At 36.7% G+C, this 15,179-nt stretch overlaps 1 protein-coding gene across 3 annotated transcripts in view; it reads right to left on the bottom strand.

The window, feature by feature from the left end:
• Positions 1-15,134, bottom strand: part of LOC110955599 (potassium voltage-gated channel subfamily A member 10-like) — a 29,628-nt gene extending 14,494 nt beyond the window's left edge. The window contains exons 1-2 of one of the 3 annotated variants that reach the window (XM_051947904.1): positions 9,386-15,134; positions 1,054-3,122 (exon numbers count right to left, since the gene is read on the bottom strand). The gene's annotated coding sequence lies outside the window, so the exon portion shown is untranslated. Of the gene's footprint in view, positions 1-1,053; positions 3,860-9,385 lie in introns of those variants that run through there. The other 2 variants (XM_051947903.1, XM_051947905.1) reach the window with 2 other exon arrangements.
• Between the last annotated feature and the right edge of the window lie 45 nt (positions 15,135-15,179).

The raw sequence follows: 15,179 nt of genomic DNA, 5'->3' as shown, positions 1-15,179 counted from the left end.
GATATTTTTAGGATCGTTCTGAAAGATTTGTATTCATTTTTTGAAAATTTTACAAGAATGTTCTTACCACGGCTGCACAGTGGCGTAGTGGTTAGCACTTTCACCTTGCAGCAACAAGATCCCCGGTTCAAATCCCGGCCTGGGCCTGGGATCTTTCTGCATGGAGTTTGCATGTTCTCCCTGTGCATGCGTGGGTTTTCTCCGGGTACTCCGGCTTCCTCCCACAGTCTAAAAACATGCTGAGGTTAATTGGTTACTCTAAATTGTCCGTAGGTGTGAATGTGAGTGTGATTGTGTGTCTGTATATGTAGCCCTGTGACAGACTGGCGACCTGTCCAGGGTGTCCCCTGCCTTCACCAGAGTCAGCTGGGATAGACTCCAGCACCCCCCATGACCCTAGTGAGGATAAAGCGGTGTACAGAGGATGGATGGATGGATGGATGTTCTTACCACATTTTAGGGACTTAAAAAAAACTTTAAGGAATTATTGAAATTTTCTTCCAGAAGGTTTCGCAAATTTTCAGAACTTTGGGGAATTTTTTTTTGCTTTTTAAATGTTTCTTAAGAAGTTTTACTGATATACATGTAATCACTTTAGATATTTTAAGGACTTTTTTGGAAGATTTTTACTCATTTTTGAGAATATTTACAAGAATTTTCTTGCCAAATTTCAGGGATTTTTTTTTTTAAATCTATGACATTTTTAAGGGAACTCTTTAAGTAATTATTGGAATTTTCTTCCTGAAGGTTTTGCGAATTTTCACAAATTTGGGGATTTTTTTTGCTGACAACACAAAACATTTTTTATACAAGGAAACTCTCTTTTTGGTGTCCGTAAATGAAGACAACACCACACTAATACTCTTACCGCCTTCACTGACAATAATCACAGCAGCATTTAGTCTCTGCTCTGTTTACCGCTTTACTATGACAGTATTTACTTTAAAAACAGACAAAAATATCGACCTGTGGCGTCGCTCGTTTCAATTAATAACGGTACATTCTTAACATGCAGCGTTAGTCTGAAAATTAAAAGCATGACGCTGATTTTACCTCATTATCCAGCGGTGAAAGAAGCTTGTCTGAACTCGCTCACGCATCCAGTTAGATTAAGAGTCTAATCAGGCGGTGGCAGAGTCTTAAGGAGCAGCGGTAAATCTGTCTGCAGCGTGAAGGAAGGAAGGAAGGAAGGAAGGAAGGTAGGAAGGAGGGAAGGAAGGAAGGTAGGAAGGAAGGAAGGAAGGAAGGAAAGAAGGAAGGAGGGAAGGAAGGAAGGAGGAAAGGAAGGGAGGAAGGAAGGAAGGAAGGAAGGAAGGAAGGAAGGAGGAAAGGAAGGGAGGAAGGAAGGAAGGAGGGAAGGAAGGAAGGAATTAAGGAAGGAAGGAAGGAAGGAGGGAAGGAAGGAAGGAGGAAAGGAAGGGAGGAAGGAAGGAAGTAAGGAAGGAAGGAAGGAAGGAGGAAATGAAGGGAGGAAGGAAGGAAGGAGGGAAGGAAGGAAGGAATTAAGGAAGGAAGGAAGGAAGGAGGGAAGGAAGGAAGGAAGGAGGGAAAGAAGGAAGGAAGGAAGGAAGGAAGGAAGGAAGGAGGGAAAGAAGGAAGGAAGGAGGGAAGGAAGGAAGGAGGAAAGGAAGGGAGGAAGGAAGGAAGGAAGGAAGGAAGGAAGGAGGAAAGGAAGGGAGGAAGGAAGGAAGGAGGGAAGGAAGGAAGGAATTAAGGAAGGAAGGAAGGAAGGAAGGAAGGAAGGAAGGAAGGAAGGAAGGAAGGAGGGAAAGAAGGAAGGAAGGAAGGAAGGAGGGAAGGAGGTAAGTAAGGAAGGAAGGAAGGAAGGAAGGAAGGCAGACAGACAGGCAGACAGATGTTCCAGATAGCAACAAGGTTCCACTGGATCCAGTTGGACGAAGAGCAAAAACACAGATCCTCACAGCGCTGCTCTGGAAACAGACAACATCCTTGTAGACATAAATGTTCTCCTGGACTAAACTGAAGAAAACTAGAACCTAGACCAGGGGTGTCAAACATGCGGCCTGTGGGCCAAAACCGGTCCTCCAGAGGGTCCAATCCGGCCCTCAAAGTGTAAAAATTATAGAAAAGACATTAACTGCAGATTGTAAATTAGTAAAACTATAAATTTAAAATAAATTCTAGACCATGAAAAGTTGTTTTGATCATAAAAGATTTAAATACTAGATTGCTCATTGTTCCTTTGTCATTTTGCATCTTATTTTGTAATATTTTGTTCTGTTTTTGTTGTTTTTTGTCTGACTTTCATCGTTTTCTTTCTCGTTTTTGTCGTTTTGTGATTCCTTTTTGTTTAGCTTGTGTGTTGTCTTATTTCTATCATTTTGTGTTTTGCTTATTCGTTGTTTTGTGTATCGTTTTGTGATTTTTTTTCTCTCTTTTGTGTTGTTTGTCTGCTTTTGTGCTGTTTCGTTTCTTGCTTTTGGCATTTTTGGTCTCATTTGTATCATTTGTGTCATTTTCTTTGTCTTGTTTTTGTCATTCGTGCATTTTTTGGTCATTTTGTGTTTCATTTTTGTATAATTTTGTTTTGTTTTTGTTGTTCTTTGTCATTTTGATGATAAATTAAAATACTACATCATTCAGTTCCAGACACCTGTGGCTGAATGTTTTGTTCCTTTGTAGAAATCCTGATGATTCAGAATTTACTTTTTTGCCCTAAAACAAAGGAAACATTAGCAGTTGTGGTTATTTATAGGTTATTATGCTTTGATTTTGCTGGCCCGGTCCACTTGAGACCAAACTGGGCTGAATGTGGACCTGAACTAAGATGAGTTTGACATCTCTGACCGGTACCTTTATAGAGGACACTGTGAAACCTCTTGGTGATTTCTTTTCACTCGTCTGTCCTCCATCGCTGCGACGAGCCAGAACCGTAAGCGGACCTCTGTTTGTGCAGCACCAGGCTCATTTTTCTCTTTGCTAGTAAAGTCCTGAACCCGTCCGTCTGCCTGCCAGGTGCTCTTGCTTGGCTCTCGATCATATTTCACACTGGTGCGTAGGATTCTCTGGTCACGTGCCAGCTTTCCTCCGTTCACCTCTCTGCCTCCTCTCTTGACCATCCACCGTTTGCTGAAAGTCATCGGGGGTTGAAGGACTGAAGGCTGAAACAGAACAACACAAGTGAGAATGTCGTGTTGTTGTTTTTCAGACATCCTCACCTGTTTGGACAGAGCTGTTTAAAATGACACGCCATCACTTTATTGAGCTTAATGCTGGTTTTATATCATCAGGGATGCTTTAAGTCAAGATGGCGGTGTGGGTTAATGGGTGTTAATGTTGGTTTGGTGGTCGTTTTACCTCTTTTTACCTTTTAATATGCTAACAAACATCGCAAGGATCACATCAAAGGTTTCCTATTTTCATTGAGTGCAGGGGTGTCAAACATACCCTCTCAAAACAAGAAAAAAATAACTTATTTCAAGGAACTTTAACCCTGTAATAAGTGAAAAAAATCTGCCAGTAGAACAAGTGAAAAATGGCTTCATAAGATTTATTGAAATAAGATGTGATATTTAGAATATTGAGATCTTAAAATTAGCTGGGAAAACTTATTTTCAGCTTTATTTTACCAGGATTGTCAAGCTTAGGTGTCTTAACCCTCCCGTTGTCCTCATTTACGGCACCAAAAAATATTTTTGCCTTGTCTGACAAAAATTCAGAAAAAATTCCCCAAATAAAAAATTAAAAAAATTACGGGCCAATTAAAAAAAATCCCCAAATTTGGCAAGAAAGAAAAATTTAATAAATACATGAATAAAATTGCAAATATTTAAAAAAACACAAATTACAAAATCTTCAAAAAATCCTAACAACATCTAAAGTGATTACACTTATATCAGTAAAACTTTAATATTTTCTTTAACAACATTCGTGAAAAAAAAAATCAACCAAAATCCAGTGAATTTTGCTGGATTTTGGTTGATTTTTATGTGAATGTTCTTAAAGAAACATTTTTTTAATGTTTCTTTTTTCCATCAAAAAATGTTCAAAAATTTCCCAAAAAGTGTTGAAAATGTAAAAGTGTTCACTGTGAAAATATATTTTTTTCCCACATTTTCAAACTTTAAGACGGGTCCATTTGACCTGCAGGATGACACAAGGGTTAACAAGATAATTTCAAAATTGTTTGACTTAACAAGATATTTAAGATGCATCGTCTTAAAACAAGTCCCTCCATCTTGCTAGAATGTCACTTGTTAAATGAATTTATCTTAAGTCAAGTGGGATGAGACATTTTGACTAAAAACAAGACAAACAGACTTGGTAAGATGTGGAGTTTTTGCAGTGTAAGGCTGACTTTTCAAAATATAAAAGTTACAGAGGTGAAAATGAATACTTACTGTGAAAATATCTGAAGACACTGAACATGGTGCAACAGAATGAGTCAGTAGAACCCTATTGTTGATGCACCATCACAACTTTTACGCATTTCTTTTACATCACAAGGCAGCCAGATTACTAGCCTAGCCATGCTAAACCCATGTTTCTGACGGCACAAGGGTCTAGGGAAGCTGGACAGGGAGGGAGGCGGGCTTAAAGGTTGTCTATCAAATCCCTCTGCAGCAATTGGGTAGGTATACAACCAATCAGTGCAACGAATAGGCTGACGTAGTTCCGAGAGCACCGGCGGATTGTGGCTAAGTCCCATTAGCTCCCCAACCAGCGGAGCCAACTGGTATATTAAGGATTTGCCATATCCCGTCGGCATAAGTCCAAATACGTCTTTCTTCTCAATGAAACACTTCAGTGCCGTCCTTTGTTTATCTTTCAAGTTGAATTTTAGCTTCAAATCTTTAAGGGCTGTGGCCAAAGCCGAGTCGAAAGATAACTGTTTATTGTGCGCCGGTTGTTTCTGTCAGAATCGTCGCGCCTCTGTCGTCACTTAGTTATGCCCGCCTTCTGACTCTACACTTCATGGTGATTGGTCCGGCCAGTTTTAGGAGCATCCAGCCTCGAGCCTTATGGAGGGTAACTAGACCCACCCTGGCAGAGAATTAAATTTGTTGCCGTGGGTTGTCTAGCGCGGCTAGGCTACCAGATTACCTCATCTTTTCCATAATAGCTCCCACTTTAGTTTGCCTGGTGTGTCCGGGTCAGATGTGGAAATGAAAGTAAATTCAAAAAAATTTCTAGATCTTAACACATTGTAAAATACTAGACTGTTGAGTTTCATATAAACTAAATGCTGTGTCCTTTGTAGACACATTGTGATCTATAAGTTGTGATGCGTAAATGATAAACTGAGGAATAATACTCCTCTTTATTAATAAAGTATCTATCTATCTGTCTGTACAAATTTCACTTTTTTTTCTTCAGAAATTTCAGGTTGTTCATAATGTTTTGTAAAAAGATAATTCCTTAAATGTGAACATTTTCAGAATTATACTTTTTGCACTAAAATGAAAGGAAAAAAACGCTCTGATTTTACTGCTCTGGTCCACTTGAGATGAAACTGTGCTGAATGTTGAACAATCTACTTTTTGCTGCATTTTGCACTCTTAAGCACAGCTGCATTCATATTTAGCTTCTATCTGCCACATAATGCAGGCCTTTGTCTCTGAGATCAGTATACGGCATTCCTTATCACTACAGTTAAGCTCTAAAACCCACAAAATACCCATCATGCACCTCCCTGCTGCTGCTGCTACACTCTCCTGGAGCAGCATTTCTTGTTGGCTTATAAAATATTTCTGCACCAAACCCTTGTGTTGAATCCTCAGGAGGTCTCTGGTTGCTCTGCTCAGCCTCCATGCGTCGGAGCGTGCAGGAATCAGATACCTCGGCGTGTCTCAGAGGTGCTGAAAAAGCCCTGGTCGCTGCCATGTTGCCGGGGACAGACGGACAGACGGACAGACGGACGGACAGGTGTTCAGCTCTGAACACCGGCTATCTTCTCATCCACTGGAACAATGCTGGCCGTTGTCACACTGAACGGATCGCTGCTTTGTGACAATAGAGAGGCGATAAATATTTAAGATTGCATGAGTGACGGCAGCGGATTTTACACATCAGTGTAATAAATCAGTATAATGATAAAACAAGCTGGTTCATGGAGGTTTACTGATCAGCTGAGGTATTCTCTGGGTAGTTTCTAGCTGCCTGTGCTCCTGAATAACCATCTGCGGGTCAAAATTGACCCGATTTAAAGTTTGAAAATGTGGAGAAAAATATATATTTTCACAGTGAAACTCCTGATGTCCATATTTTAAACATTTGGGGAATTATTTGAACATTTTTAGGCAGAAAAAAAATGTTAAAAATGTTTCTTAAGAACATTCACAAAAAATCAACCAAAATCCAGCGAAAGTTCTTAAAGAAAATATTAGAAGTTTTACTGATTTACATGGAATCACTTTAGATATTTTTAGGATTTCTTGAAAGATTTTTACTCATTTTTTGAAAACATTTACAAGAAATTTGGGCGATTTTTCAAAAATATAACTTTTAGGGGAAATTTTGAAGTAATTATTTGAATTTTCTTCCTGAAAGTTTTGCAATTTTTCAGAAATTTGGGGATATTTTTTGCTGAATTTTGGACTTTTTCAGACAAGGAAACAATATTTTTTGGTGCCCATAAATGAGGACGACAGGAGAGTTAAATGACTGAACAACATGGTTTGTCGGTAATATTTCACTGCCTGTGTGATGTGGCTGCTGAGGAACACACAGCTCTGGATAAAACACGCTTCCTTCTATTGTATTAAGACTTTGTTTACCTCAGCGCGGTTTCTAGCGAATCGCTCTCTTTGATCAGACATGAATAATAAATGAAGGTAAGCTGCTAAACCTCCTCGTTTCTTGCACCTGACATGAACGCTCCACCCAGGAACCCCATTATGTCAGAAGGCAGCCAGCTCCAGTTTCTCACACGATAATACAGACATTTAGGCTCAACCAGCGGAGAAAACAGTCACCTCTGCTGCAGTTAAAGCTGCACTGTTTCAGATTATCACAACGGGAAAACGTTGTTGTACACAAACACACACACACACACACACACACATATATATATATATATATATACATACACATATACAATGTTTTCACACGCTGCGACAATCTGAAATAGCGCAGCTTTAACTGCAGCAAAGTTATATATATATATATATATATATATATATATATATGTTTATATATAAAGATATCTTTATATATAAACATATATATATATATATATATATATATGTATGTATATCTTTAAATATAAAGATATATCTTTCTTTATACTATATATACACCCCTTGTCAAAAGTTTTAGGACGCTTTCTTATTCAAATAAATAAGAAAGCGTCCTAAAACTTTTGACAGGGTGTATATATATATATATATATATATATATATATACACACACATATATATACATACACATACATATATATACATACATACATACATATGTGTGTATGTATGTATGTATGTATATATATATATATATATATGTATTTATTTTTATTTATTTATTTATTTGTTTGTTTGTTTGGTTAAAATGAGCATCATCTTCTTGCAGTTTTTGCCTCGTCTGTTTCTGCATTTGCAAACCCCACAAATTAACTACAATGTTATTGTAAGCTAGTGGTGGTCAAAACAATGAAAATAAGCCCTGGGTTGTTATTAACCTGAGTTATCCTGTACAGTACATGTGTTTTCTGGGGCTACTGCTGCAGGTTATCTTCTACAAACCCACACTGCAGTAAAACATGCACAAACACTTCCATCTTTGCAGCGTATTTGTGCAAAAGGAGCACCGACAGCATCGTCCACACGGCGATGACGACGCTTTGTTGCAGGCAAGAGGCCTTTTCTTCATCAAGAGATCACTGCATACATAATGAATAAGCTCAGCGTTCAGCCGTCCTCCTTCTGCTCAGCTCCTTTTCTGTAACACACTGCGTATTAAGCCAATCTGATTGTCCTCATTTCATCAAGATTTAATTCTCTCCAAATGATTCCTCTCTGTTCTTTCATATCTGCACCAACATCATTCTATAAGGGAACTCTCAGTGAGTGTTAAACCCACCTCATGAGCGCTCAAAGCCATTTAGTTGAATGAAAATACAAACATACATGAGGCTGAGATGAGGGAAAATACAAAGAGCTGTTAAGTTTCAACAAAATGCAGACTGCAGGCGTTACGGTGGCCGCTCCTGGTCTGTGCACAATCTCAGAGCTGGAAGTGAGATGTGGAAGAGGGAAGAGGCCCTGGGACTGAGATGATGATAAAATATTAACTCACGCAGGATATTTAAAGCCTCTGACATTCTTTCCCTGGTCGGCATGCTGGAAACGGTCTCCACAAGATTTGTACGTAGCCAGCAGCAGGGATGCAGTTTCCCACCCGAGGTTGAAGTTGATCAAGAGTAAGGATCTTAATCAGAGATTTAGTGGATGGATTTTGACTTAAATTAACCCGGGTGTGGTCCTGTGGGTCAAACTGACCGGTTTCAAAGTTTGAAAATGTGGAAAAATATTGATTTTCACAGTTAAACTTTGGATTTCCATATTTTCAACATTTTGGGGAAATTTTTAAATATTTTGGGTTTGAAAATTAAAAAAAAAAAAAAAATGTTTTCTTGTTCTAAAAAAAATCCAAAATTTCAGCAAAAAATTCCCCAAATTTCTGAAAATTTGCAAAACCTTCAGAAGATAAACCCAATAATTCCTTAAAGGTTTACCTGACAAATTTTATTCAAAAATAATATATAATATATACAATAATATTTAAATACCCAAACATAAAAAAATTAGTGAATAATTTGGATAAAATGTAAAAACAGAAATAATAATAATAATTATAACAATAACATATAAACTCAAATATAGAAGAAAATGAGCAAAGAAAAACGAAAACAGAAAGAAAAAATATGAAAATATTGCAAAAATAATATATATAACACACACACACACACACACACATATATATATATATATATAATATAGAAACCAAAATATAGAAAAAATCAAGAAGAAAGAAAACAAAGAAAAACAAATATATAATAAAATATAGAAAAAACTGGCAATAATAATAAAAACTATAAACACACACACACACACACACACACACACACACACACACACACACACACACACACACACACACACACACACACACACACACACACACATATATATATTAAAAATAATACATAAATACCCAACTCTGTTTGTTTGCAAAAAACGAAAACAGAAAGACAGAAAACATAGAAAAATAGAGAAAAAATTGCAAAAATTATATATATATATGTGTGTGTGTATTTAAGTATATACATACAAAAAACAGAAAATATAAAAAAAATAAAGAAAGAAAGAAGTGTAACCAGATTTTTGCACCCAGCTCCACACTGACATCTCCAGCATGTTCAGCTCACCAGGCGTGCTCCATCCCTTCATTCATAAATCTCTCTGCAGACCAACCCTCCAACCTTGAGGCACAAACTGCTCGGGGCTCCTGAACATGAACTCGCTTCATTTGGACTCCATATGTCGTCGCCCCGCACGGCACAGGATTGCCAAACCCGCCTCCATACTTCAGATTAAACCCACTAGAAGAACGGCTCGCTGTGAATCATTCCCTGCTTGTCCCGGGTCAACACCACATCCACACCTGGAGCTCATCCAGCCCTGCAGCCTGCTCATCACTGGTTTCCAGTGACTTCTCGGTCGCTTCGTGCATTCAGACCACCTGTTCATTAGACAGACGGAGATTTGCGTGGTCGTTCATATTACTTCGTGTCGTCTGGTTTTGTGCACGTTTCTGAGCTCTGCAGCATCTGCCCATCTGCTCTGACAGCTTCAGGTTTCCTGTGAGATGGGGTTCATGGTTGGCTGAGCTTAACCCGGCACATTTGTCACCCCCAGAGGGTGGAGGAGGGCGTGTGTGAGTGTGTTAGTATGCCAGTGATTCTCCATACGACGGTGGAAGGAGCGCAGGTGGACATGTGTCTCATTGTGCCTGAAAACCCGGCAGAGTTACTGACTAAACGATGAAAACCTGCAGATTAACCCTCGTGTCGTCCTGCAGGTCAATCTGACCCGTTTTAAAGTTTGAAATGTGGGAAAAACAGTATTTTCACAGTGACACCTCTGATATCCACATTTTTAAAAAAATTGAGAAATTTTTGAACATTTTTTGGTGGAATAAAAGGAATGTTAAAAATGTTTCTGAAGAACATTCACCAAAAAAAACAACCAAAATCTAGTGAATTTTGCTGGATTTTGGTTGATTTTTTAGTGAATGTTGTGAAAGAAAATATTAGAAGTTTTACTGATATGTATGGAATCACTTTACATATTTTTTAGGATTTTTTTGGAAGATTTTTATTCATTTTTTTGAAAAATATTTACAAGAATTTTCTTGCCATATTTGGGGGATTTTTTTTTAAAATAAAACTTTGAAGGAATTATTGGAATTTTCTTCCTGAATGTTTTGCAAATTTTCAGAAATTTGAGGAATTTTTTTGCTGAATTTTTTTTCGGACAATGAAAACTTTCGGTGCCTGAAAATGAGGACAACAGGAGGGTTAATGCAGAGAACACACCAATGTTTATATTTCAAGCAGTATTCAAAGGTAATTCAGTACATTTACTACTGAACCGCTGCTACATTTAAAGGTGAAATGTTTTCTTTTTCCCCCACTATATTTGGCATTTAAAACACCACAGAAAAGCGGTGCATCCTGTTTGCTGGGGCCTTATCTGCAAATTTATTCCATTTATTTTTGATATTTTTTAGCTAAGAATCTGGAAAGTTCTTTAACCACTTATTTCCAGCATAACTTTAAAAACAAAACAAAAACGACTGGTGTGACAGAAACTGAGGAAAAAACATTGTGTACTTCCTGAAACAACGCCCCTAGAGGGCAGTAATCCTTTCTCCTTCATTTTCCCTCATTACTGAACAAACAACTTTCCCTGTAACGCCAAACAACCCCCTTCATGGCTTTAATCCCCCTGTTGTCTTCATTTACAGGCACCAAAAAATACTGTTTCCTTGACTGGAAAAAAAAATCCCAAAATTCAGCAAAAGAAGAAATAATCCCCAAATTTCAGAAAATTTGCAAAATCTTCAGGAAATTACAGTTTTATTAAAAAAAAAAAAACAAATGTGGCAAGAAAATTCTTGTAAATGTTTTCAAAAAATGAGTAAGAATCTTCCAAAAAAATCCTAAAAATATCTAAAGTGATTATCAGTTAAACTTCTAATATTTTCTTTAAGAACACTCACATAAAAATCAACTAAAATTCAACCAAAATACAAATTTGGTTGGATTTTGGTTGATTTTTATGTGAGTGTTCTTAAGCAACATTTTTAATATTCCTTTTTTTCCCACCAAAAAATGTTCAAAAAATTCCCAAAAACATTGAAAATGTGGAGATCAGAGGTTTTACTGTAAAAATATTTTTTCCCCCCACATTTTCAGACTTTAAATCGGCAAAACATTCAGGAAGAAAATTCCAATAATTCCTTAACAATTTTCAATTAAAAATTTTATTTAAAAAAGTCCCCCAAATTTGGCAAGAAAATTCTTGCATTTTCAAAAAATGAGTAAAAATCATTAAATAAAATCAGAAGATATCTAAAGTGATTACATACATATTGGTAAAAATTCTAAGACCTTCGTTAAGAACATTCACAAAAAAATCAACCAAATCCAGCAAAATTCACTGGATTTCGGTTGATTTTTTGTGAATGTTCTCAAGAAACATTTGTCACTTTTGTCTTTTAAAAAAAATTCCCCAAATTTCTGAAAATTTGCAAAACGCTCAGGAAGAAAATTCCAATAATTCCGTAAAAATTTCCCTTTAAAATTCTATTTTTAAAAATTCCTCAAGTGTGGCAAATGTGCTTCTTTTTTATGATCTTTTTGTGAATGTTCTTTAAGAAACTTTTCTTTTTATTTCCACCAAAAAAATGTTCAAAAATGTCCCAAAAATGTTCAAAATGTGGACATCAGAAGTATATAATTCCCCCCCCACACACACACATTTTCAAACTTTAACCGGGTCAAATTGACCCACAGGACGGCACAAGGGTTAATTTTAGTCATAAAGATCTAAACTCGCCTTTTTCCAAGACTCTGTGTTTCTCAGGTGTGGACAGAACAGAATGAGTGGCTGATACCAGGTCAGGAGTTAGTGAGCATAAAGCCCAACACCTTTTAATGACGGGGTGTGGTCCGATGCCAGGGCTGCCCTGTTGGATTAGCTCCAAGTCCCACAGCGCTCGTCTCCTAATTACAAGCCGGTAAGCACAGTGCCAGTCTGGGTGACTGCTCAAGCGTGCTCCTGTGGGCATGCTACCATCCCTGACAACACACACTCCCTAACAACAACAACAACAACGATGCTGTGGCAGCCACCTGCAGCAGGACTGCTCTGTCCTCGGCTGAGCTGCTCGGTCCCATCTGCCTCTCCCTGTCTGCCCTGGTTTCAGCAGAGCGAGCTGCAGAGTGCTGCACTGCACCGCCGGATCAAAGCAAGACTAATGACGGAGCAGAGCTGCAGCACCGAGGCTCAAAACGGAAAGAAGCGCTGTAGTTCAATCTGGTGTCGTCCTACAGGTCAAAATCATCTGTTTCAGAGTTGGAAAATGTGGAAAAATATATATATATATTCAATATACACATGATGTCCACATGTTTTAGAAATTTTTGAACATTTTTTGGTGGGGAAAAAATGTTTCTTAAGAACATTCACATTAAAATCGACCAAAATCCAGTGAATTTCGTTGGATTTTGGTTGATTTTTATGTGAATGTTCTTAAAGAAAATATTAGAAGTTTTACTGATATATATGTAATCACTTTAGATATTTTTGGTATTTTTTTGGAAGATTTTTACTCATCTTTTGAAAATATTTCAAAGAATTTTCTTATGAAATTTGGGAGATATTTTAAAATAAAATTTTCAAGGGAAATTTTTAAAGAATTATTTGGAATTTTCTTCCTGAAGGTTTTGCAAATTTGAAGTTTGAAAATGTGGAAATAAATATTATCACAGTGAAACTTCTGATCTCCAAATTTTCAACATTTTTGGGAAATTTTTGAACATTTTTTTTAGTGGGAAAAAAAAGAAATGTTTCTTAAGCATATTCAGCAAATTTTTTTGCTGAATATTCTTAAAGACAATATTAGAAGTTTTACTGATATATATGGAATCATTTTAGATATTTTTAGGATTTTCTTCTAGGAATATGTTTACTCATTTTTTGAAAATATTTACAAGATTTGTCTTAGCGTTTTAGTAAAACTTTTAAGGGAAACCTTTAAGGAATTATTGCAATTTTCTTCCTGAAGGTTTTGCAAATTTAAAGTTTGAAAATATGGAAAAAATATATATTTTCACAGTTGAACTTGTGATGTCCATATTTTGTACATTTTGGGGAATTTTTTGAAAATGTTTTGGTGGAAAAAAAAATGTAAAAAAGTTTAGCATTCACAATAAAATCCAGGGAAATTCACTGGATTTGGCTGATTTTTTGTGAATGTTCTTAAAGAAAATATTAGAAGTTTTACTGATATATATGTAATCACTTTAGATATTTTTAGGATTTTTTGGAAGATTTTTACTATTTTTTTGAAAAATATTTACATAAATTTTATTACCAAATTTCTTTATTTTTTGAATAAAATTTTCAAAGGATACTTTTAATGAATTTTTGGAATTTTCTTCCTAAAAGTTTTTGAAAATTTTCAGAAATTTGGCAAATTTTTCTTGCTGAATTAAAAAAAAAAATTCAGACAAGGGAACTGTTTTTTTTGGTGCCCGTAAATGAAAACAACAGGAGGGTGAAACCATGAGTGAAACTAAAGATAGCAGAAGACTAACAGCTGAGTTCTCAGGTGCTGATGTGTCAGGAGAGGAGAAGGTTTAAAAAATACATCTCAAGAGCCCAAGAGTACAGCGTCATCTCATAGGTGGATTGGTATCATCTCAATTTCAGCTGCAGATTTTATGGGTCTGAAGGAAATAAAACAATAAAGAAGGAAAGAAGGAAAGAAAGAAAGAAAGAAAGAAAGAAAGAAAGAAGGAAAGAAAGAAAGAAAAAAGGAAAGAAGGAAAGAAGGAAAGAAGGAAGGAAGGACAGAAGGAAAGAAGGAAGGAAAGAAAGAAAGAAGGAAGGAAGAAAGAAAGAAGGAAGAAAGAAAGAAGGAAGGAAGAAAGAAGGAAAGAAGGAAGGAAGGAAAGAAAGAAAGAAAGAAGGAAGGATAGAAAGAAGGAAAGAAAGAAGGAAAGAAACAAAGAAAGAAGGAAAGAAAGAAGGAAGGAAAGAAGGAAGGCAAGAAATAAAGATGGAAGGAAGGAAAGAAAGAAGGAAAGAAAGAAAGAAGGAAAGAAAGAAGGAAAGAAAGAAAGAAAGAAGGAAGGCAAGAAATAAAGGAAGGAAGGAAAGAAAGAAAGAAGGAAAGAAAGAAAGAAGGAAAGAAAGAAAGAAAGAAGGAAAGAAAGAAGGAAAGAAAGAAAGAAAGAAGGAAAGAAGAAAGAATGAAATAAACACGGAAAGAAGGAAAGAAAGAACGAAAGAACGAAAGAAAGACAGAAGGAAAGAAGAAAGAAGGAAAGAAATAAGGAAAGAAGGAAAGAAAGAAAGAAGGAAAGAAAGAAGGAAAGAAGAAAGAAGGAAAGAAGGAAAGAAGAAAGAAGGAAAGAAGGAAAGAAAGAAAGAAAGAAAGAAAAAAGAAAGAAACAAAGAATCCTCTGTTTTTAAACAAAAAGCATGTGAATAAATAACAACTACATTTGTCTGGTTTTGTTCACATGGATGTCAGGAAACTTCACAGTGAAGAATTTCTCCAAGATGCTTTCCTCCCTTGCCTTTCCACCTTTCTCTCCATCTCCTCCTCCTCCTCTCTTTCTCCAACAAAAAAAGCTATAAATAGAACACCCTGCTCTGTCTTTTAAACTGCAGGGAGCATATACTGTGCACTTAAAGGGAGGCAGAAGCTGAAGACACCAGGAGGCGTTTGAAAATGTCCTCTACGCTGCCCGCGGCTACAAAGACCGTCCTAAGAATAACAACAGAGAGGCCTTTGATCGATCCGCGGCATTTTGTATCAGCGCCGATGCTCTTCAGCTAAAATTAGCCCCTCCAACCGTTTGCACATTAAACACCTCGTTGTGATTTGAGGGAGAAACAAGAATGCAAAATACCTCTACCTGCAAC

This window comes from Acanthochromis polyacanthus, chromosome 5 (genome assembly GCF_021347895.1).
Source record: "Acanthochromis polyacanthus isolate Apoly-LR-REF ecotype Palm Island chromosome 5, KAUST_Apoly_ChrSc, whole genome shotgun sequence".
Taxonomy (NCBI): domain Eukaryota; kingdom Metazoa; phylum Chordata; class Actinopteri; family Pomacentridae; genus Acanthochromis; species Acanthochromis polyacanthus.
The sequence above is the reverse complement of the archived record's forward strand: the minus strand, read 5'-3'. Positions and strand labels throughout refer to the sequence as shown.